The 21,897-nt window shown below is 39.6% G+C and overlaps 1 pseudogene; it reads left to right on the top strand.

Moving 5' to 3' along the window:
* The first annotated feature begins 1,058 nt into the window (after positions 1-1,058).
* LOC133086982 (charged multivesicular body protein 3-like) lies at positions 1,059-21,480 on the top strand (annotated as a pseudogene).
* Positions 21,481-21,897: the final 417 nt, after the last annotated feature.

The following is a 21,897-nucleotide window of genomic DNA, read 5'->3' as shown; positions in this document are numbered from 1 at the left end:
TTCTGAAAGTCCTAGGGCCCTTAAGAATTATGTTAAGTCTACTCTGCCTGGGCTCTATAAATGGTACAACAAAGCGTGGATGACAGCACATCTGTTTACAGCATGGTTTACTGAATATTTTAAGCCCGCTCTTGAGACCTCCTGCTCAGAAAAACAGATTCCTTTCAAAATATTACTGCTCATTGACAATGCACCTGGTCATCCAAAAGCTCTGATGGAGGGCTTCCCTGGTGGCGCAGTGGTTGAGAATCTGCCTGCTAATGCAGGGGACACGGGTTCGAGCCCTGGTCTGGGGAGATCCCACATGCCGCGGAGCAACTGGGCCCGTGAGCCACAATTACTGAGCCTGCGCGTCTGGAGCCTGTGTTCCGCAACAAGAGAGGCCGTGATAGTGAGAGGTCCGCGCACCGCGATGAAGAGTGGCCCCCGCTTGCCACAACTAGAGAAAGCCCTAGCACAGAAACGAAGACCCAACATAGCAATCAATCAATCAATCAATCAATCAATCAATCTAAAAAAAAAAAAAAAGCTCTGATGGAATGTACAATGAGATGAATGTTGTTTTCATGCCTGCTGACACAATGTCCATTCTGCTGCCCATGGATCAAGGAGTAATTTTGACTTTCACGTCTTACTATTTAAGAAATAAATTTCATAAGGCTATAGCTGCCATAGATAGTGACTCTTCCAACAGCTCTGGGTAAAGTCAGTTGAAAACCTTCTGGAAAGGATCCAACATTCTAGATTCTATGAAGAACATTCATAATTCATGGGAAGAGGTCACAATATCAACATTAACAGGAGTTTAGAAGAAGTTGATTCCAACACTCATATATGACTTGGAGGGGTTCAAGACTTCAGTGGAGGAAGTAATGACAAATATAGTCGAAATGCCAAGAGAACTAGAATTAGAAGTGGAGCCTGAAGATATGACTGAATTGCTGCAATCTCATGATAAAACTTGAATAGATGAGGAGTTGCTTCTTATGGATGAGCAAAGAAAGTGATTTCTTGAGATGAAATCTACTCCTGGTGAAGATGCTGTGAAGATAGTTGAAATGACAGCGAAGGATTTAGAATATTACATACACTTGGATGATAAAGCAGCATCAGGGTTTGAGAGGACCAACCCCAATTCTGAAAGCAGTTTTACTGTGGGTAAATGCTATCCAATCCCATTGCACACTACAGAGAAATCGTTCATGAAAAGGAAGAGTCAATTGATGCAGCAAACCTCATTGTCATCTTATTTTAAGAAACTGCCACAATCTTCCCAACCTTCAGCAACTACCACCCTGATTAGTCAGCAGCCATCAACACTGAGGCAAGACCCACCACCAGCAAAAAATTATGACTCACTACAGGCTCAGATGATGGTTAGAAATAAAGTATTTTTAATTAAGATATGTGCACTGTTTTTTTAGACATAATGCTATTGTATAATTAACAGACCACAGTATAGTATAAATGTAACTTTTATACACACTGGGAAATCAAAAAATTGGTGTGCCTTGCTTTATTGTATTATTCCCTTTACTGTGGTGGCCTGGAACTGAGCCCACAATATCTCCGAGGTATGCCTGTAAATTATATGCATAGGCTTGGTGGGAAATGGGGGGGGAAGTTCATTGTTGTCTGGTGCTGGGAAGAGTAGAGTAGAGGAGAAGGAAGAGTTAGCAGCCAAATCCTTAGGGTCAAAAATCTTCTATAAAGTAAAATATATTCTGAAACATAACCGCAATTTGGAGTCTAGAACAAGAATTCACCTTTGGATGGGCCAACTCTAGCTTCTGGGCATATGTCTTCTAATTCATTAAGTAGTGCCGCCCTTAGTATATGAGAACAATATAAAGCTAAACCACTGTCATCAGAATTGGCTGTATTTTTTTTTCCAGTAGAGAAGGTGTTTCTGCAATGAACTGTCCATGCTCTCTCTCTCCTTGTTCTCATTATGTAAATCACACCATGTATGAGCTGGTTGGCTCTGCCTAGAGCTATGGCCCATGGCTATTAAAAAGCCCTGTCACTGATCTGGGAATTGAGTCATCTTTGGTTTTATTAGCATCATGCCTTGACTGAACTATTCAGTCATTGCATCCCAGGAGCTTATTGAAATAACTTAAGTTTTCAAAAAATGGAATACAACTAATTAGATGTAACTCAAGTTATATTCTAAAAAAATTCCTAAACAACTATATACATGCATATACTCATGCACACAGAGACACAAATCGTACAAATTCGCTACCTTTCAGAACAATTAAGTTGTAATCAGCAGTTTAAGAACCGCTTTGAAGAATCTCTATAATGTCATGGAGTAATGAGTCATTTCAATTGTAAAACCCACTGTGGAACTATCTCTGCCACAGATCCCTCAGTGGACAGTCAAAAGAAGTTAGGCAGAGCTTCGAGTGTCAAGACTCACAGTGTGGAACAAACAAGGAGCTACCGTATAGCACAGGGAACACTGCTCAATGTTATGTGGCAGCCTGGATAAGAGGGGAGTCTGGGGGAGAATGGATACATGTTTATGTATGGCTGAGTCCCTTTGCTGTGCACCTGAAACTACCACAACATTGTTAATCGGCTATACTCCAATATGAAATAAAAAGTTAAAAAAAAAAAAAAGACTGTATGGAAGGGTTTCAAAGAGGGGACCAAGATTGGGGGATTACAACTGCAGAAGATTCAAGTTGGTTCACTCGTGAGAGTCTTTGTAAGAAGGTACACCCAGCATACTCCATCACATCCATCCTAGCGTGATGCTCCCAAAGCCTTCATCACCTCCCAGACTGCAAACCACATTGACAGCACTTCTTGTTATACTGAGCCATGCAAGGATGGAAGATGCTTAGAAATTGCTTGTGGATGTTCGTACTGTGGTTATTTGACTGGAGAAGCATTCCCTTCTTAAAAACCAGCTGTCGTAGGCTTTTCTTGGCTCCAGGTGAAGAGGTGACCTCCCTCTTTGATTCAGTGTTCGTAATTGGGCTCTCTGTTAGCAGAGGTGGTGAGAAAACAATGCTAATGAGGTCAGGGGTTCAGTGCCCACGTGGGTCTCTTATCTTTCTTTTGTTCTCTGGCCAAAAGTCTATATCCTTTAACTGTGTCCAGCTACTGTGATGAGAATAGAGATGACAATTGGGAGAGAGTAAGGGAATGTTGATGAGTCTATAATTCTATTCTTCCTACAGTGGAAAACAACTCCAAGTTCATGTCCTTTTGCAGCAAAGTCATCTTCCGGGTTGAAGGACTGCCCATTAAGAAGCAGTAAGGAAAATGAAAGGTATAGTTCCACAGTGGTGGTAAGGAGGCTGAAGCTACAGGATCAATGCTCATAGCTAGAGCATCGCTTGGTCATTTATGCTAATAAGAAGATAGCAGTTGCACAGATGATTATTATCCACAGCCAATTTTCAATTTCTTATTAGCCAAAGTTTCACCATTTCTAGACATCTCTGTAAGGAGTAAAGTGAATTGGTTTGAGTTTTTTTTTTTTCTCAGCCACTATCTATTGAAGATTCTAATGAACAATGAAATGCCCACAGTTACCCAGAAATAGAAGGGCTGAGTATTCCCACAAGTAGGGCTCAACCCTGGAGTGACTTAGACCTGGCTTTTTAATCACAATTCATAATTCCTCATGCTATGCACTGTTTTCTCAGAATTATTATATCTTCTGTAATGTTATGTATCAACATAAATCAAAGTAGGCCCAACCAAGCATGATGGAAAAACTATGGGCTTCTAAGTTGATCTTATCACTCAGTTATGTGTGTGTGTGTGTGTGTGTGCACGCACGCATACTTGGGGAAGCTACTTAACTTCTTTGAGCCTCAATTTCCTTGCTTGTAAAGTGGGGGTATTGATGTTTATCTCATAGGGCTGTTGGAAGAATCAGATGATAGAATAAGGAGAAGTCTGGCAAGTCTAACGTGGTACCTGGCATATTGTAAGTATTTTCCCAAATGACTAGAGTTCTTATTATCAACATTGCATGTATTTATTTTAATCATCTGACAAATTTCCCCCACTTTATTGCAAAACCAAATGTATAGAGCATCTATTACTAATACCTCATTAGCAGATGCTGTCGATTGACTTCCCTTACTCCTCAGCCCACCAGAATTCACGAGCAGCTGCAATAGGCAGGTGACATCTTCCCACCTCAAGGACCTAGGTCTTTCCTCTTCTTTGCCTACGGGCATTCAAAGGCACTTACACAACCTAGAAGCATAAGAGTTTATGCTCCAAGGGCAACTTCAGCCCCAACCAAATGAAACATGCCTACAGGTGGAGCAATTCTGAGACATACTCCACATGGTTTCTCAGAAGATTCTCAGTGTGATTGAGCTGAAGCCGCCCACCATGGAAACCCACTCAATAATGCAACTTTTTTTACTTTTCTCCCTCCTCTGTCTCACTTTCCCCATTTCTTCACTTATGATTCCTGGGCTCACTTTGCAAATAAATTCCTAGTCCCTAATTTCTTATCTCAGGGTTTGTTTTGGGGGAACCCAAACTAAGACATCTACCGCATAGGGTTTTTTAAAAATTTTTATGCAGTAAAATTGACTTTTTTTTTGGTGTGTAGTTCTATGAGTCTTGATGCATGCATTTATATACCCACAACCACAACCAGGATACAGAAAAGTTTCCTCCCCCTAAAAATTCCCTTTGTAGTCAAACTATCCCCCAACTCTTAACCCATGACAACTGTTCCTATGAGATTTCCTTTTTCAGAATGTCATAGAGTGTGTACCCTTTTGAGACTGTCTCCTTTCTTCAACATAATGCCTTTGACATTCATCCATGTTGGTTGTGTATACTAGTTCATTCCTTTTCATGGCTGAGCAGCATTCCATCGCACAGATGTGACACAGTTTGCCAATTCATTTGTTGAAGGACATTTGTATTGTTTCTAGTTTTCAAAGATTATGAATAATCCTTCTCTAAATACTCACATAGGTTTTCATTTCTCTGAGATAAATACCTAGAAGTAGATTTGCTGGATCATGTGGTAAGTGTATGTTTAACTTTATAAGAAACTGCCAAAATTTTCCAGAGTGGCTGTACAATCTTGCACTCCCATCAGCAATGTGTAGGAGTTCCAGTTGCTCCACATCTTTGATAGCACTTGGTATTGTCATGATTTTTTATTATTTTAGCCATTCTAATAGGAATGTAATGGTATTTTTTTGTAGTTTTAATTTGCATTTCCCTAATGGCTAATGACGGTAAGCATTTTTTCATGTGCTTAATTAGCATTATATTTTTTCTTTGTAGAAGTGTCTGTCAAATCTTTTGCTCAGCTACTTAATTGGGTGATTTATTTTCTTACTGTTGAGTTTTGAGTGTTCTTTATATATTCTGGATATAAGTCCTTTATTAGACATGTGATTTGCAAATATTTTCTCCCACTCTGTAGCTTGTCTTTTCCTTTCTCTTAATCATAGGGCTTTAATAAGGACTAATGAGTTTATACACTAAGTTCTTTAAAAACTAAATAGACATGCTGTTTTTCTGTCAGTTGAGGGAAGGCAATATGGAGAAAAGTTTGATTTGGGACTCAGACAAACCTGGGTTTGAATCCTGGTTCAGTCACCCACAAACTGCTTTGCCGTGAACTATTCTGTTAGTTTCCTCATCTGTAAAGTATAGACCACAGTACTTACCACACAGCGCTTCTGAGAGGATTAAATGAGATAATATGTGTGAAGGACTTAGCCCAGTGCCAGGATGTTATAAGTGTTCAATAAATGTAAAGATTATATTCTTATTATACAATATTCTCATTTCCAAGCCTTTGCATAATCTGCTCCCTCTGCTTAGATTGTCCTGCTCTACGTCTTATCCCTCTCTCCCTTATTTTCTACTTTCCTAAGATGATTCCAATTTAGGGGGCTTTGCTGGACATCACCGGTTTGGGCCAGATGCCCCTTCTTGGCGCTCCATAGTACCCTTTAATCACCTTGCATCACTCTGTATTTTAAGCATCATAAGCTGTGGGCAACTCGGGGCAGGGCTAATGTCTTTATCATCTAAAATTATTCCAGGTCGTGTTTGATGAATGAATGAATAAATAAATGAACGAATTCATCTCATGAATTGTCGGGGATTCCAATTAGACGTCCCTCTGAATATTGCCGAATTCAGCCCCTTTAAGGCAGCCTTAAACATCCCAAATGGATGTCTGTGACTTACACCAGGACCCGGCTTGCAATCAGCCAAACAGTCACTGCATCTTTGACAAGCTGGATGTCGAACGGAGAAACTTGAATGCTTTGCATCTATTTACTTTTACCACGTGCCATAAAAATTAAAAATACATTGTACCACAAGTGCAGTATTTAGTGTCTCACTTTAATTACATTCAAGTGTGTTGCTAAATAGTCTTGAGAAAACCTTAATGACCAGCTGTTCTACCCTTTTCCCATATGTCAGAAATGGTTTCTGAAATCACATTCCGGGACAGTAGGGTTGTATAATTAGACAGTGTATAGTTAACACTTCTAGATTTTCCACTTAAACTGTGGACCCTTTACACTAACATATTGTGTGATTCTGCTGGTTTGGCGCAATGCAATTAAATGACATGCCAAACAGCAACAGAGATATGCAAACTCCATCAGACTTGTTATCACTGCATCATTATTTGCTCATATCTTTTTCATCGTCAGGATGGCATGCTTTTGTGTGTGTGCTATGCAATATTTAGCATGTTTGGCTGACAAATAAACTTAGTAAAAAGGGCTGTAAATTTTTAATATTCCCTTCATAATGTCATTTATCTCACTAGAATTAGACGTGAGAGTGGCTTTTGCATCCTTTTGAACAAAGAGCTATCACTCGAATACGCAGCAACCATTTAAGGAAACAAAACTAAACTAAACTAAAATTCCCCAAGGTTGTAATAGAAGCCAATATTTTACACTGCTTCTGGTGGGGAAATGGGGATTTTAGCTATCCCCAAACTGGATTTGGGAGATAAAAGAAGTTGAATTTAGACAATTGATGATTGTGAAAATAAATCATTAGTTACTTGCCATTGCTTGACTCTGAGCTTAATGAGTTGTTTTGAAACCATAGTAATATCTTATTTGCTTAAATTTGGTTAATTCTTTGATTTTTGAGTATAGACAAGAGACTGAAACAGAAATATAAAATAAGGAAATGGGAAAATTCTATGAACTAATAATATTCTTTGGCTCTTCCTTTCCTTCTCCCACAAAGAAAATGTCCTTGACATTGTCCCAAATTTCAAGTCAAAACATAACTCTGATTTCTGATTGAGAATTGCCCAGATAAATATATTAAGACCAAGTCACAGGTAAAGCTTTCTTGAGTCCTAAACAGCAAATTTATTTTTGAAAAAGCTAAGAGAGAGCTTCACTGTTCTAAGACCGATTTACACCATTTTTTTCTTCTAAGCTTGAATTTCCAATGACTTATTTAGATGTAAGCACTGACAGCTGTAATCATGTTTTAAATCTTGCTTTGTATCCTTAGTTATAACGTTGTTCAATTAATATTCAGAATAATGGAAGTGATGTGCCGTTTTGAAAAAGACTTGAATACAGTCCAATGCTTTGGGAAACTGACTCTCAAGAGGATTAATCAGCATTTAAAACTTGCATTAACAAAAATCTGATCTTCCGCCATGCGGCATGCATAATACTTTTCGTTTTTAAACATTTTAGCTTAATACTACGGCATCCTTTGTCCTGAATTTTTTTTAATGATTTTAAAATTGAGCTCCTTCAGATCAATTTTGCCTTGACCCTTGTGCATAATTGGACACTTGCAATTGAAAAATATAAGGATGCTCTTTTGCATGGTGCACTAAACTGTATTTCCATTATTAAAGATAAGGGCAATAGAGGACTACAACTTAGTACTTAACATTTCAGGTTTTTCCCCTCAATTTAGATCCAAAAAGTTTTCAATCTTTCTTCAAAGCTCAATTACCCAAACCCAGTCCTTGAGAGAAAAAGAGCTAAAAATGATGTTTTAATAACAAAAAATGATCAATGGGAATAGGATCTTTTGCTGTAAATGGTAAAGCAATTGATGATTAGTGGTCTCTTATTTGTTTTTAAATAAGTGGAAATCACACTGAGTTATTTACATGTAAACAAGGATTTGGGTTCTAAAGCTGAAATAAAATGACGTGATGGAAAATGAACTGGGAAACAGTGGACTGAGGGTTGTGTTTGGCTCATAGCTAAATGGGAATGAAATCAATTTTAGAAACAGGGAAGAAAGATGATTGTGAAAGCAGAATAGAAAAAAATTGCTGTTTTATCCTAGTAAAGTAATCGGCTGTTTTATGACCAGAAATAAAGTCAAGTGAGCACATACTTCTGTGGGTCTTGTCTCTCCTTAGACCAGCGGCTTGCTCTCTGGCCCAGGACCCGTTGTTTTTCCTCTGCTGAGACCACACTGCTGACCCGGGTGCTAAATGTGGCCTGGAAGGGTTTTATTCTTCCCGTTGTGTGTTTTTAGAAAAACCTCTTGGCTTCCGTGATAAAGCAGTGGACGCTGCAGAGCAGATTCTTATTGCTGCTGAGCCTTGTTAGGATTTTGTAGCAGGCACAGCAAATGGTCGATGAATGCTCATTGGAAGAATCTCTTTAAAAGCCCTAATTAAGTGCCTGCCTGCCTGCCTGCCTGCCTGCCAGGATTGTGCAGGTTTCCACTCAGAACTTTGCTCACCTGGCCCTCCTTCTCAGCAGAGGGGTCCCTGCTTTGGCAGCCTCTTTGAGTCCCATGACTCTGAGATGGAGAGTGAAGGACATACAGAGAGTGATGGAGGCCCTCGGAAAGGTGTGGCGGGGGGGCAGCTGCCCGCTGAAGGAGCTAAATGTGCTGCGTGCAGAGGGGAAATGGGGAGCCATCGGCTTCTGACTCGGGGGCTAAACACGGGCAGGATAGATAGTCAAGAGAACAAAAGTATTTATTTAAGACACCACTGGACAGTGGAGTGTTTGCATCATACCTGCAGCTAAGGGCATGTTATGTTAATGAGGGTGTTGAAAACATAAAGGTTGAAAAACAGTGAAGCCTGTGCCTGACAGAAGCATTGGTGGCGAATGCATTTTTTTTTTTTTTAATATTTATTTATTTATTTATTTATTTTTGGCTGTGTTGGGTCTTCGTTTCTGTGCGAGGGCTTTCTCCAGTTGCGGAGAGCGGGGACCACTCTTCATCGCGGTGCGCGGGCCTCTCACTATCGCGGCCTCTCTTGTTGCGGAGCACAGGCTCCAGACGCGCAGGCTCAGTAGCTGTGGCTCACGGGCCCAGTTCCTCCGCGGCATATGGGATCCTCCCAGACCAGGGCTCGAACCCGTATCCCCTGCATTGGCAGGCAGATTCTCAACCACTGCGCCACCAGGGAAGCCCGCGAATGCATTTTTATCCACAAACTGCCTACATTTGTGGAGGTGAGTGGGCTTGAATGGAGAGAGAGCAAGGACCACAGCTTCTGTCTTTCTAACAGGAAAGAGTCTTGTGTTTAAAAAGTCTCTTTCTCAGAGTACGGAAGAGGTTTTTTTTTTTTTTTTTTGGCTGGTTTACTTGTTTTCCTTGCTTTGTAACATTTTTCTCCATGCGTGGCTATCAGTGAGGTAGGCAACAGAGCTGAGCCCTGGCCCCAGGTGGGTACCCTGCCCTCTCCTAGAGGGAGTGGGGGGATAAGGGCCTGCTCCCTGGATACATTTCCCTAGGATCCTGGCATTTGGGGAATTTGTTTAACTTCCTGGGGAAAGATTCCACCACCCCTGTTTTGGGGGCAAATTATGAACATTTTGACAGGCTCAAGGCCCAGTCTGCTCTTAGCCCAGTATAACCTTTCTAAAACTCAAATAAGATTAGGTCAGTTCCTTGCTTTAAAATGTAAACAAACGGTTTCCCCTGGCCTATTAAAAGAAATCCCAAAACTTTAGCATTATCAACCGTGCCTTCACTCTCTGACCCCAGACCACCCCCCAGGCTGTGTTTTTTCCTTTTCATCCATCATCTCCAGACACCTTGGACTCAAGTCAGAGTAGCCTAGACATCACTCCTTAAACAGAAGTGCTTTTCCTTTCACTGTGTCCTCGCTCAAAGAACACTCCCTCCTTTGCCCTTTGCCTGCATGGAGAGCTCCTACTTATCCTTCAGTGCCCAACTCAAATGCCTCTTCATCTCTATGGCTTTTCCTGAACTCCCCTGGTGCTCTCTTCTCCTTCCGCCTCCTCCACCCTAGTCCCACTCAAGAAGAACTATTCACCCCTATAGCTGTGATCCCCCTACTATAGCAACTACCACTCACACTATAGGTATTTTTGTTGTTGTTTCTCCCACAAAATTGTGTATTATGCAAGAGTTGGAATACTAGCTCCAAAGCTGTTATTTCATAAATATTTCTTGAAGTGAATTTGCCCTTTAATAAACACTAAGAGTATTTCAAGATCTTAGAACTGAAAGAACATCAAAGAGTTTATATTCAAAAGTTTGTTTATTTTCCTTGTCTATCAAATATAAAAATGTATAAATTAAGAGCTTAGACCTATTCTTTGAATTTAAGAACTTTCTTCCAGGAGATATATATATTTTTCTATTCCAGACCATAAGATGCAGTGATACATCTAATAATTACAAAAATATCTATTTTTTTTCCGATCTTTTAGAAAAACTTAGAATGTAGGTAGATTGACTTCTTGGTTTAAACTGTGTATCTAGTAAAACTCCCTACCTCCAGCGAGAATGGCACTTAAGTATAGATCTTTGAAAAGTGTCTGATCAGATTCAATGTAAGCCTACAAAGACTGCATTGAAGGAATGCTAAAAATATAGTTTTCTGTACTGTGATGTAGGTGGGAAAAGCAGCATTACTCCATTTCATATCTATGGCAGTGCCTGTCACACACCCTCCAAAGTCACAATATTTTCTAGACAAGCAGATCTTAAGGCTATTGCCCATAAGAATCATCTAGAATGGGAGGTGGAAAACTATAGCCCACAGGCTAAATCCAGCATGCTGCCTGTTTTTGTAATAATAAAGTTCTACTGGAACACAGCCACACACTCGTATTCTCAAATTGTCTATAACTGCTTCCAGGCTGCAATGTCAGGGGTGAAGAGTTGCAACTGTATGACCCACAAGACTGAAAATTTTACTATTTGGTTCTTTGCAGAAAATGTTTGCTGACTTTTGACCTAGAAGTTTCATTTTTGTTTCATTTTTTTAAATAAAACAGATGCCCAAGGCCTACCTTAGATAGATTAGTAATTGGAAGAGTAAAACCTGGTCACTTGTGTTTATAAGAAGCTCTACATGTGATTCTGAGTACAGGCTCTTAATTTTTATTTTTTAAGAAGTTATCCATAAATCGTGCCAAGCAAATTCTCATAGCACAAGGAATGTCCCTCTAAGGCAAGCACCATATTTTACTTACCTTTGCATCCATAATGCTTAACACTGCTCTAAACATAATTAGATGCAAATAATGCTTTTGTCAAGTGAATGAGTGAGTGGGCAAGGTGAGGAATCTCAGATTGCAGATGTAACTAGACCCTCTAAAAATCACAGTACATGGCAAGTACCTTCTCAGGCCCTGGACATGTGCCCTGTTACTTTCTAGTGAGATTTCTTTCTTCCAACTTCAACCTTACCTAGAAAAACACAAATGCTACTAATTCTCTGTGAATCTGAAATTTTAAAAAAATTTCCAAGAGTGTCAAATGAGGCATGCCTTGGTCTGCATAAGGATGGTCATCTTCTCACTGCTTGGGACATGCAGGAAAAAAAAAATTAATCTCATCATGAGAAATGGTGCAGATGGCATATTTGGCATCACCAGCCTGCGTCGATCAGAGATGCATTTATTTACATGACTTTGTTTGCATTGTGACCATTTATCTGGGCCCTTGCTCACATTTAACCTTTCGAAGGGCCGGCGGAGAGTGAGCGATTTTGCCCTTGGGATTGGATGGAGCGAGCTCCCATAGGGATGATGCTTGTATTTCTTCCTACCTGCAAAACACTCATTTCTTACAACCCCAGAAAACATTTGGTTATGTTATCTCTTGGGTCCAGGAGGAGTGTGGAGTGTGCCAAGTTTAAGAGCCATTGCCAAATACCATGGTTTGCATTATGTAGACAGCACGCCAGTGGAACTGGCGCTACTAGTTGTAGATTTGAGCTCTCGCCTCAGAGGCAAAGGATCCCTTAGTCATTTCCAACTAGGATCATGCCCTTTGCCTTTGGTTATGAGATATCTTTGTGTGTGTGCACAAACCATGGCCTGCAGGCACAACTGATAGACCACTGCGACTGACTTCTTCTAGGCTGGGACAGTGATCCCCCAAAGTGGCACCAAAGTGGTCTCAGACCCCATGGGTGACTTGGAGATGCTGAGAAACAGCATGGTACCTTAGAAAGGGCCTTGGGGAGCCTGGTTCTGGGTCTGTAAAATGGACAAGTCACTTACTTTCTCTGAGCTTTGGTTTCCTCATCTTTTAACAGGAATAATCAGAGTTGTTGTTATGACAACTAAGCTAATCCATATAAAGCACTTGGTGCAGTAACTGGCACCAAGGAAGCTCTCAATAAAAGTTTTTATTATTAATATTATTATTATCATTATTATTGATATATATATCTTGCTTAAGGTACATGGTGGTTGTGAAGATGAAATAATTGATTTTGAAGTGCTCTGTGAATCTGCAGAACTCAGCATATGTGAGGAATGCTTGTTTCAGTGGGAAGGAAGGGTAATTGCATAGAGAGGCTCTGTCAAAACATGTTTCAACATGATTCTCTGACCAAGAGTCCCAAATATTTTTGAAATAAGAAGCTACTGAGTCAGAGAAAGACAAATACTGTATGACATCAATTATATGTGGAATCTAAAAAATACAACAAACTAGTGAATAAAACAAAAAAAGAAGCTGACTCACAGATAGAGAGAACAAACTAGTGATTACCAGAGGGGAGAGGGAAGGGGGGAGGGACAATATAGGGGTAGGGGCAAAAAAAGGGTTGTTACGGGATTATATGAAATCTATGTGAAACTTTTGAAAATTGTGAAGAACTATAGAATTTAAAGAATCTTTCATTCAAAAACAATTGTGAAAACACAAGGTAGTAACATAAAGTAACTGGTTTGTAATCATAAAAAAAAAAAAGTGGAGAATTTAATTTTAAAGCAAAAAAAAGAAGAAGAAGAAGTTACTATTCATTTTTCCAAACCCTTGAGAGCCCAATGGCCTATTGGTAAGCAGTCGTTCTGATGAGCTGATACCAGTGAGGAGGTAGCAGGTGTGCTGGTGGGACTGTTTCTGAGCAGAACCAAGGTTGGGCCTGAATGCTGCCTGGACTGCACTTCTTGCTGTGTATTGAGGCAGTCACTGAGGGAATGCAAGAGGATTTCTACCAGAGAAGGCAGCAAGCATGTGAGCCATCTACCTGGGGGAGCGATGGGACACAGAAGCAATTTCCTGGTGTGTTTGAAAATGTGTTACCTCAGTTGGCCTGGGAGCCTAATGGTTTCATTCAACAGGCATTTATTGCTTTCCTACTTACCTATACCAGTGCACAAGGGGTACACTTTGAGCAGGCTGGGTGAAGTGATCTTCCTCCTGGCCATAACTTGAAAAGATGGAAGGGATCAAGGCTGTCCTTGAAAATAATGGGAAGGTGTAGATATATTCAAATCCATTATTCTTTATAAGTACATCCCATTGTTGCTTCATGAGGAAGATTATTGCACAGTGGTCTCTATCAGGTTTTCATAAGGAGTCAAATGAAATCGGAAGAAATCACAGATGCTCAAGATGACAGCTACTAGTCATGACAATGGCGTCTCAAACTCTGGTGTCACATGCCTCACAGTTGGCATACATAATGGGTGCCCTGCAAGGCCTTGTTCATAGGGCTCTGAAACATCTACCTAGTCAATCAATTCAGTAAGAAAGGTCATTAAACAATAATTAGTTTGTTCCCACACCTCACCTGCCTAGCAAAGTTCTAGGCACATAATAAGTATTCAATAAAAACTTAAGACTAATTTAATGATAATATATAATATTTGTTAAACACTTGAGAGATGTCAGGTCCTTTTATAACTGCTTTATATGTGTTGATTAATATTATCCTCACAGTAGCTTAATGAGATAGCATTATTATCACCATTTTCAGAGGTGAAGAAATAATAGCCTTTTGTTCAAGGTCATAGAGTTAGAAGTGGTGGAGCTGAATTCCACCCAGGCTGAAGGACTCAGAGCCCATTAAACCACGTGCAGGCACTAGACTCAATTTAAAAGTAATGTGTGGCTTCCTTTGCTATGCAAAAGCTTTTAAGTTTCATTAGGTCCCATTTGTTTATTTTTGTTTTTATTTCCATTTCTCTAGGAGGTGGGTCAAAAAGGATCTTGCTGTGATTTATGTCATAGAGTGTTCTGCCTATGTTTTCCTCTAAGAGTTTTATAGTGTCTGGCCTTACATTTAGGTCTTTAATCCATTTTGAGTTTATTTTTGTGTATGGTGTTAGGGAGTGTTCTAATTTCATTCTTTTACATGTAGCTGTCCATTTTTCCCAGCACCACTTATTGAAGAGGCTATCTTTTCTCCATTGTATATTCTTGCCTCCGTTGTCAAAGATAAGGTGATCATATGTGCATGGGTTTATCTCCGGGCTTTCTATCCTGTTCCATTGATCTATATTTCTGTTTTTGTGCCGGTACCATACTGTCTTGATTACTGTAGCTTTGTAGTATAGTCTGAAGTCAGGGAGCCTGATTCCTCCAGCTCTGTTTTTCTTTCTCAAGATTGCTTTGGCTATTCGGGGTCTTTTGTGTTTCCATACAAATTATAAAATTTTTTGTTCTAGTTCTGTGAAAAATGCAATTGGTAATTTGATAGGGATTGCATTGAATCTGTAGATTGCTTTGGGTAGTATAGTCATTTTCACAATGTTGATTCTTCCAATCCAAACAAGATGAAAAGACAACCCTCAGAATGAGAGAAAATAATCCTGAAAAGGATTAGTCTCCAAAATATACAAGCAGCTCATGCAGCTCAATATCACAAAAACAAAAAACCCAATCCAAAAATGGGCAGAAGACCTAAATAGACATTTCTCCAAAGTAGACATACAGATTGCCAACAAACACATGAAAAGATGCTCAACATCACTAATCATTAGAGAAATGCAAATCAAAACCACAATGAGGTATCACCTCACACCAGTCAGAATGGCCGTCATCAAAAAATCTACAAACAATAAATGCTGGAGACGGTATGGAGAAAAGGGAACCCTCCTGCACTGTCGGAGGGAATGTAAACTGATACAGCCACTATGGAGAACAGTATGGAGGTTCCTTAAAAAACTAAAAATAGAATTACCATATGACCCAGAAATCCCACTACTGGACATACACCCTGAGAAAACCATAACTCAAAAATATACATGTACCACAATGTTCATTGTAGCACTATTTAAAATAGCCAGGACATGGAAGCAACCTAAATGTCCATCAACAGATGAATGGATAAAGAAGATGTGGCACATATATGCAATGGAATATTACTCAGCCATAAAAGGCAACAAAATTGTTATTTCTAATGAGGTGGATGGACCTAGAGTCTGTCATACAGAGTGAAGTAAGTCAGAAAGAGAAAAAGAAATACCGGATGCTAATGCACATATATGGAATCTAAAAAAACGGTACTGATGAACCTAGTGACAGGGCAGGAATAAAGACGCAGATGTAGAGAACGGACTTGAGGTCATGGGGGGGAAGGGGAAGCTGGGACGAAGTGAGAGAGTAGCACTGACATATATACACTACCAAATGTAAAATGGATGGCTAATGGGAAGCTGCTTCATAGCACAGGGAGATCAGCTTGATGGTTTATGACGACATAGAAGGGGTGGGATAGGGAGGGTAGGAGGGAGGCTCCAGAGGGAGGGGATATGGGGATGTATGTATATATATAGCTGCTTCACTTTGTTGTACAGCAGAAACTAACACATCATTGTAAAGCAATTATACTCCAATAAAGATATAAAAAAAATAAAAGTAATGTGTGGCTTTAAAAAGAAAGAAAACATTGAATTCGGGGAATGTCCACTTAAGGTGCTTTTTAACTGACTGCATTTTAATTCTTGGCTCAACATTTGGTTCAACACTTGGCATCAACCATTTTTGTATGGGTATAATTTTAGTAAAACTTATTCAAAGCAAGTAAATTATAGCATGTAGAGCAAGCACTTGGTGATTGGTCTGAGGCCATGGAAGGAAGGAAAGGAGGAAAGGAGGAAGGAAAGGAGGGAGGAAAGAAGGAAATAAGAAAGGAAGGAAGGAGAGAGAGGGAAGGAGGGTGAGAAGGAGGGAGAGAAGAGAAGAGGGAGGAAAGGAAGAAAGAAGGAAAGATATGAGACTAATTTGATGGTGGAGATAGAAACTGTTGAGTGTGTATATGTTGTGTTTGTATAGAAGCAGTAAGAAGAAGAATGAAAGCATCTTTACATAGTAAGTTCTCATATTTCTTCATGCTTCCTGCTCCTTTATAGTGTGCACTTTTCAGAGAAGGGTCTAGTAGTGACCCAAGACATTCTAACTACCATATCCTGAGCATAGGTTTATATCCCCCAATGCGGGGGAGAAGAAGGTCCACAGAATTACAGTGAAAGAGGACTGATGACACTGTTGGTTCTGTGAGCAACCCCATTCAAGACACCAAAGGAAAAGCCCCAACAGGCAGTTCCCTTTAGCCTGGAAGAAGGAGTGAAAGACAGCCAGACTCTCTCATCATCCAATCACATCTCAGGTGTTCAGATTTTCTCAGCTCCCTGGAGGCTTCTGCCCTTGCAGACAGGAGGATTATAGAAGATGGGGAGTTTGCAGGCATTCAGTGGCACTGCCTGTGTCCACACCAGGCACCGCCACTCTGCAGTGATCACACCAAGATGGAGAACTCCTCCTAAACCTAAGCCTATTACAGCTCTACCTGCAAGGCAGCCCACACAGAGGGAGGCAAGGCTGCCACCATGCCTGCCGGAAGAGGCTGGCAGCCAATATGTTACACAGAGTTGAGAGGCCAAGGAGCAGTGGTTGTGGTGGACCAGGTAGCCAGCTCTTGGTTAGCACTTTGCAGAGGGATCAGATGGCCTCCAACATCGAGAACCATTGCAGGAAAGATGAAAGTGGAAACTTGAGCCTGGGAGAAAGAAGCATGGCACACTCTGGCCCCCAGAGAAGAGAGAAAATGGCAGGCACCCAAGGACAGATCTTGTCTCATGAAGAGGTTTTTAGCTGTTCCAATGGAGAGGGAAGTGTTCCTTGTGGGTAGAAGGAGCCTATCTAGCCTATTCTGAAGTTCCCAGGCAGTGTCAGGTGCCCAGGTTGTAGAGTTAGACTCGACATAGCAAAAGAATTCTCCTAAAGTGCTTTGAAACACAAGAGAAATTGAAATTGTTTTCAACCTACTGAGTGGCAGAAGGAGTAGTGGCGGATGATATAACTTGCTAATTCTTTTTCATAGTGAATTTCTGCCACTGGGTAATTGACTTAAAGAAATGGACATCTGTTGTGGGGTTTTGTCCATTTTAACTTTATAGTGTTTTGGGGGGATGCTATAGACAGAATCGTGTCCCCCCAAAGTCATATGTTGAAGGCCTAATCCCCAATGTGCCTATAATTGGAATAAGGAAGTAATTAAAGTTAAGTCAGGTCATAAAGGTGGATGGAGCCCTGATCCATCCAAGAGGATTAGTGTCCTAATAAGAAGCAATACCAGAGAGCTCATTCTCTTTCTCTCTTCCCCATGTGAGAACACAGCACGAAGGCAGCCATCTACAAGCCAGGAGAGAGCTCTCAGCAGGAACCGGAACCTTGATTTTGGACTACCCTGTCTCCAAAACTCTGAGAAAATAAGCTCCTGTTGTTTAAGTCATACAGTCTGTGATATTTTGTTACGGCAGCCCCAGTAGACGAAGACGGGGATGGGGGTGTGGGGGCATGAGAGGCTTTAAGTATCTGCAAGCTCGATTTCCTGTAATGTGCTCAGATAAGACTGTAAAGCCAGAGGCTGTTTGTAAAACTTTGGCTTTCTGTATGGTGCTGAGAAGTTAACCCCAAATGAGCCATCTGAGTCCCAGGGTTTGTATTTGTGGGGAGGGGGGCACAGCATTTATCTTGAAAAGTCTGTAAACTTTTTTAAACATGAGAAATGTTATATGGAAAGTAGCACTATGAAAGCAGAGCATGAAAAAAATATGAGAGGGAGAACTCAAGAACAAAAAAACAATGCTTATATTGGCCTACAGGGAGTAGAACACTTAGACCAACTTTAGTACTGAATATTTCCTTTTAACAAAAAATCATGTCTCCTAAAACCAACTCCAAATGAAGTCATATAAACCCAAACACTAGAATCAAGGGAATTTTCCAGTGAGGGAGAACATTTTGGTAATATTAGTAATTTAGTTTTCTTGTAAGGAAATTAATTCAATGATTTGTTCAGAATAGTTACAAAAATGTACAGTCTCAGAGATTAGTGGGGAATCCAGTTCCTGTGGAGACAGCAATTCTCTGGTCTCCTAGAGGAGATAAATTATAATATTTTATTTGTGTCACGGTAGGGGAAAGGAAGGGGAAGTTCTCTGGCTTCTGTCCCTTTGTCCTGGAAGAATTACAGACTTATATGGAACATATCTCCTGCTTTCTTGCCTTATTATTATTGTTTTCTTTTTTTCCTTGTTCATATTTGCTTGAATTTTTTACCATTTTTATTGTGATATAACTGACATATAATGTGTAAGTTTAAGGTGTACATTTGTGATGATTGGATTTGATATATGTGTATATTTCAAAATGATTATACCAATAAGGTTGGTTAACACATCCATCACCTCACATAGTTACCTTGTGTGTGTGTGTGTATGTGTGTGTGTGTGTGTGTGTGTGTAGAACTTTAAAGACTGACTCTTAGAAACTTTCAAGTATACAATACAGTACTGTTTTGTCATCCTGCTGTACGTTAGATCCCCAGAAATCATTCATTTCAAAACTGGAAATTTGTATCCTTTGACCACCTTCATCCATCCCATCCCACCTCCCTCAATCCCTGCCAACCACCAATCTCTGTTTTTATGAGCTTGTTTTTTTTAAGACTCTACATATAAGTGAGCTTATATAGTATTTATCTTTTTCTGACTTATTCACTGAGCATAATACCCTCAACTTTCATCCATGTTGTTGCAAATGGCATGATTTCCTTCTTTTTTATGACTGAATAATATTCCATTATATATATCTGTATCTATTTGTCTATCTATCTATCTATATTACATTTTTTTCCATTCATCCATTGACAGACACTTATGTTGCTTGCATACCTTGGCTATTGTGAATAACACTGCTTTGAACATGGAGTATAGATATCTCTTTGAGATAGTGATTTCATTTCCTTTGGACATGTACCCGAAAGTGGAATTTCTGGATCGTATGATAGTTCTATTTTTAATTTTTTGAGGAAACTTGGTACTCTCCCATACTGCACCAGTTTACACTCCCACCAACAATGCACAGGGGATCCCTTTCGTCCACATCCTTGCCAATACTTGTTATCTCTTGTCTTTTTGATGATAGCCATTCTAACAGGTGTGAGGTGATATCTCACTGTGGATTTGATTTGCATTTCCCTGATGATTAATGATGTTGAGCACCTTTCCATGTACCTGTTGGCCATTTGTATATCTTCTTTGGTAAAATGCCTATTCAGGTCCTTTGACTATATTTAATTAGGTTATTTGGGGTTTTAGTTTTGGTTTGGGGTTTTTTTTTGTTATTCAGTTGTATGAACTTCTACTATATTTTGGATATTAACCCCTTATCAGATATATGGTTTGCAAATATTTCTCCCATTCTGTAGGTTGCCTTTTCATATTATTAATTATTTCTTTTGCTGTGCAGAGGCTTTTTAGTTTGATATAGTCCCACTCGTTTATTTTTGCTTTTGTTGCTTGTGCTTTAGGTGTCAAACCCAAGAAAATTATTGCCAAGACCAATGTCAAAGAGCTTACCTCCATTTTTTCTTCTAGGACTTCTGTAGTTTCAGATATTACATTTAAGTCTTAATCCATTTCAAGTTAATTTTTGTGAGTAGTGTAAGGTAAGGGTGTAGTTTCATTATTGAAGAGACTATCTTATTCTCTGAGTATTCTTAGCTCCCTTGACAAATACTGGTTGACGTAAATGCATGAGTTTATTTTTGGGTTCTCAATTCTGTTCCACTGGTCTGTGTGTCTGCTTTTAATTCCAGTACCATACTGTTTTGCTTACTATAGGTAATATAGCTTGAAACCTGTAAGTGTGCATCCTGCTTTTGTTCTTCTTTCTCAAGATCGCTTTGGTTATTCAGGGTCTCTCATGTGGTTCCACACAAATTTCAGGATTTCTTTTTCTATTTCTGTTTTTAAAATGTCATTAAAATCTTGGTAGGGATTGCATTAAATCTGTAGATTGCTTTCAGTAGTATGGACATTTTAACAATATTAATTCTTCCAGCCCATGAATATAGAATATCTTTTTATTTGTTTGTGTCTTCGATATCTTACATCAATGTTTTATACTTTTCAGTATACAGATCTTTCACCTCTTTGGTTAAGTTTATTCCTAAGTATTTTTATTCTTTTTGATGCTATTAAATGGAATTGTTTTCTTTATTTCTTTTTCAGATAGTTTGTTGTTAGTATATAGAAATGCAACCAATTTTTGCATATTGATTAAGAAAAGAAATGAGAGTTGCTGACAGGCAAATATGGAACATTCAAAGAGAAGTAGAAAAACTAAAACTATCTCTGAAAGATGCTGCTAAGAAGGCCCAGAAGGATATCTGTGTAGTTCTGGCCAAAGAGGAGATCAGGTCAAGGAAGGCTGTGAGCAAGCTTTACGCATCCAAAGCTCACATGAATTCTGTGCTCACAGGGATGAAGAACCAGCTTGTGGTCTTGTGAGAGGCTGGTTCCTGTAGAAGAGCACAGAAGTGATGAAGGCTATTCAGAGTCTTGTGAAGATTACATAAATCCAGTTCAGATAAATAGATTATAGAATGCAGATAAAATAAATAGATTAATAAATGCAGGCATTGTCCAAAGAGATGAAGAAGGCTGGGAACATGGAGAGATGTTAGAGAAGACTTTTGAAAGCATAGATGATCAAGAAGAAATGGAAAAAGCAGCAGAAATGGAAATTGACAAAATTCTGTTTGAAATTACAGCAGGGGCCTTGGACAAAGCACCTAGTAAAGTGACCAATGCTGTTATGGAACCTGAATCTCCAGGAGTGACGGCCACCTCAGAAGATGAAGAGGAGGAAGAGGCCCTGGAGGCCATGCATCCCAGCTGGCCATGCTTTGTGGCTAGGGGCCACCCTGCTGGGCCTCAGGCTTTTCTCATGGCCCACTTGCTGGGTGTACATACACTCCTCTGATGCAGCTACTATTTTATGTATCTCTTGCACTACACCTCTGTGATGAGGCATTGCATTCTGGAGAAGATTCTCTCCTAATATCTCTTCATTCTCTGCAGAAGTTTTGTGATCTTAGCCAGACTGTTCTTATGAGAAGTGGTGTAATAAATGCATCATTTTTAAGAGTATAAACAGAAGTATCTTTTTAGGGGGGAAGCAAAGAAATCTGTCTTCTCACAAAGCACTTTTGAGAATAGAGTTGATTGCCTGAATGTTGAGGACTCTATATTTTTTTTGTATGTAAAACACTATATAAATAGATTTTAATAAATTTCTGCTTTAACACTTAGAAAAAAATTTAAAGTTTTCTATGTATAAGATCATGTCATCTGCAAACAGAGAAAATTTTACTTCCTCCTTTCTGATTTGGATGCTTTT

This window comes from Eubalaena glacialis, chromosome 3 (assembly GCF_028564815.1).
Source record: "Eubalaena glacialis isolate mEubGla1 chromosome 3, mEubGla1.1.hap2.+ XY, whole genome shotgun sequence".
NCBI classification, from domain to species: domain Eukaryota; kingdom Metazoa; phylum Chordata; class Mammalia; order Artiodactyla; family Balaenidae; genus Eubalaena; species Eubalaena glacialis.
The sequence above is the reverse complement of the archived record's forward strand: the minus strand, read 5'-3'. Positions and strand labels throughout refer to the sequence as shown.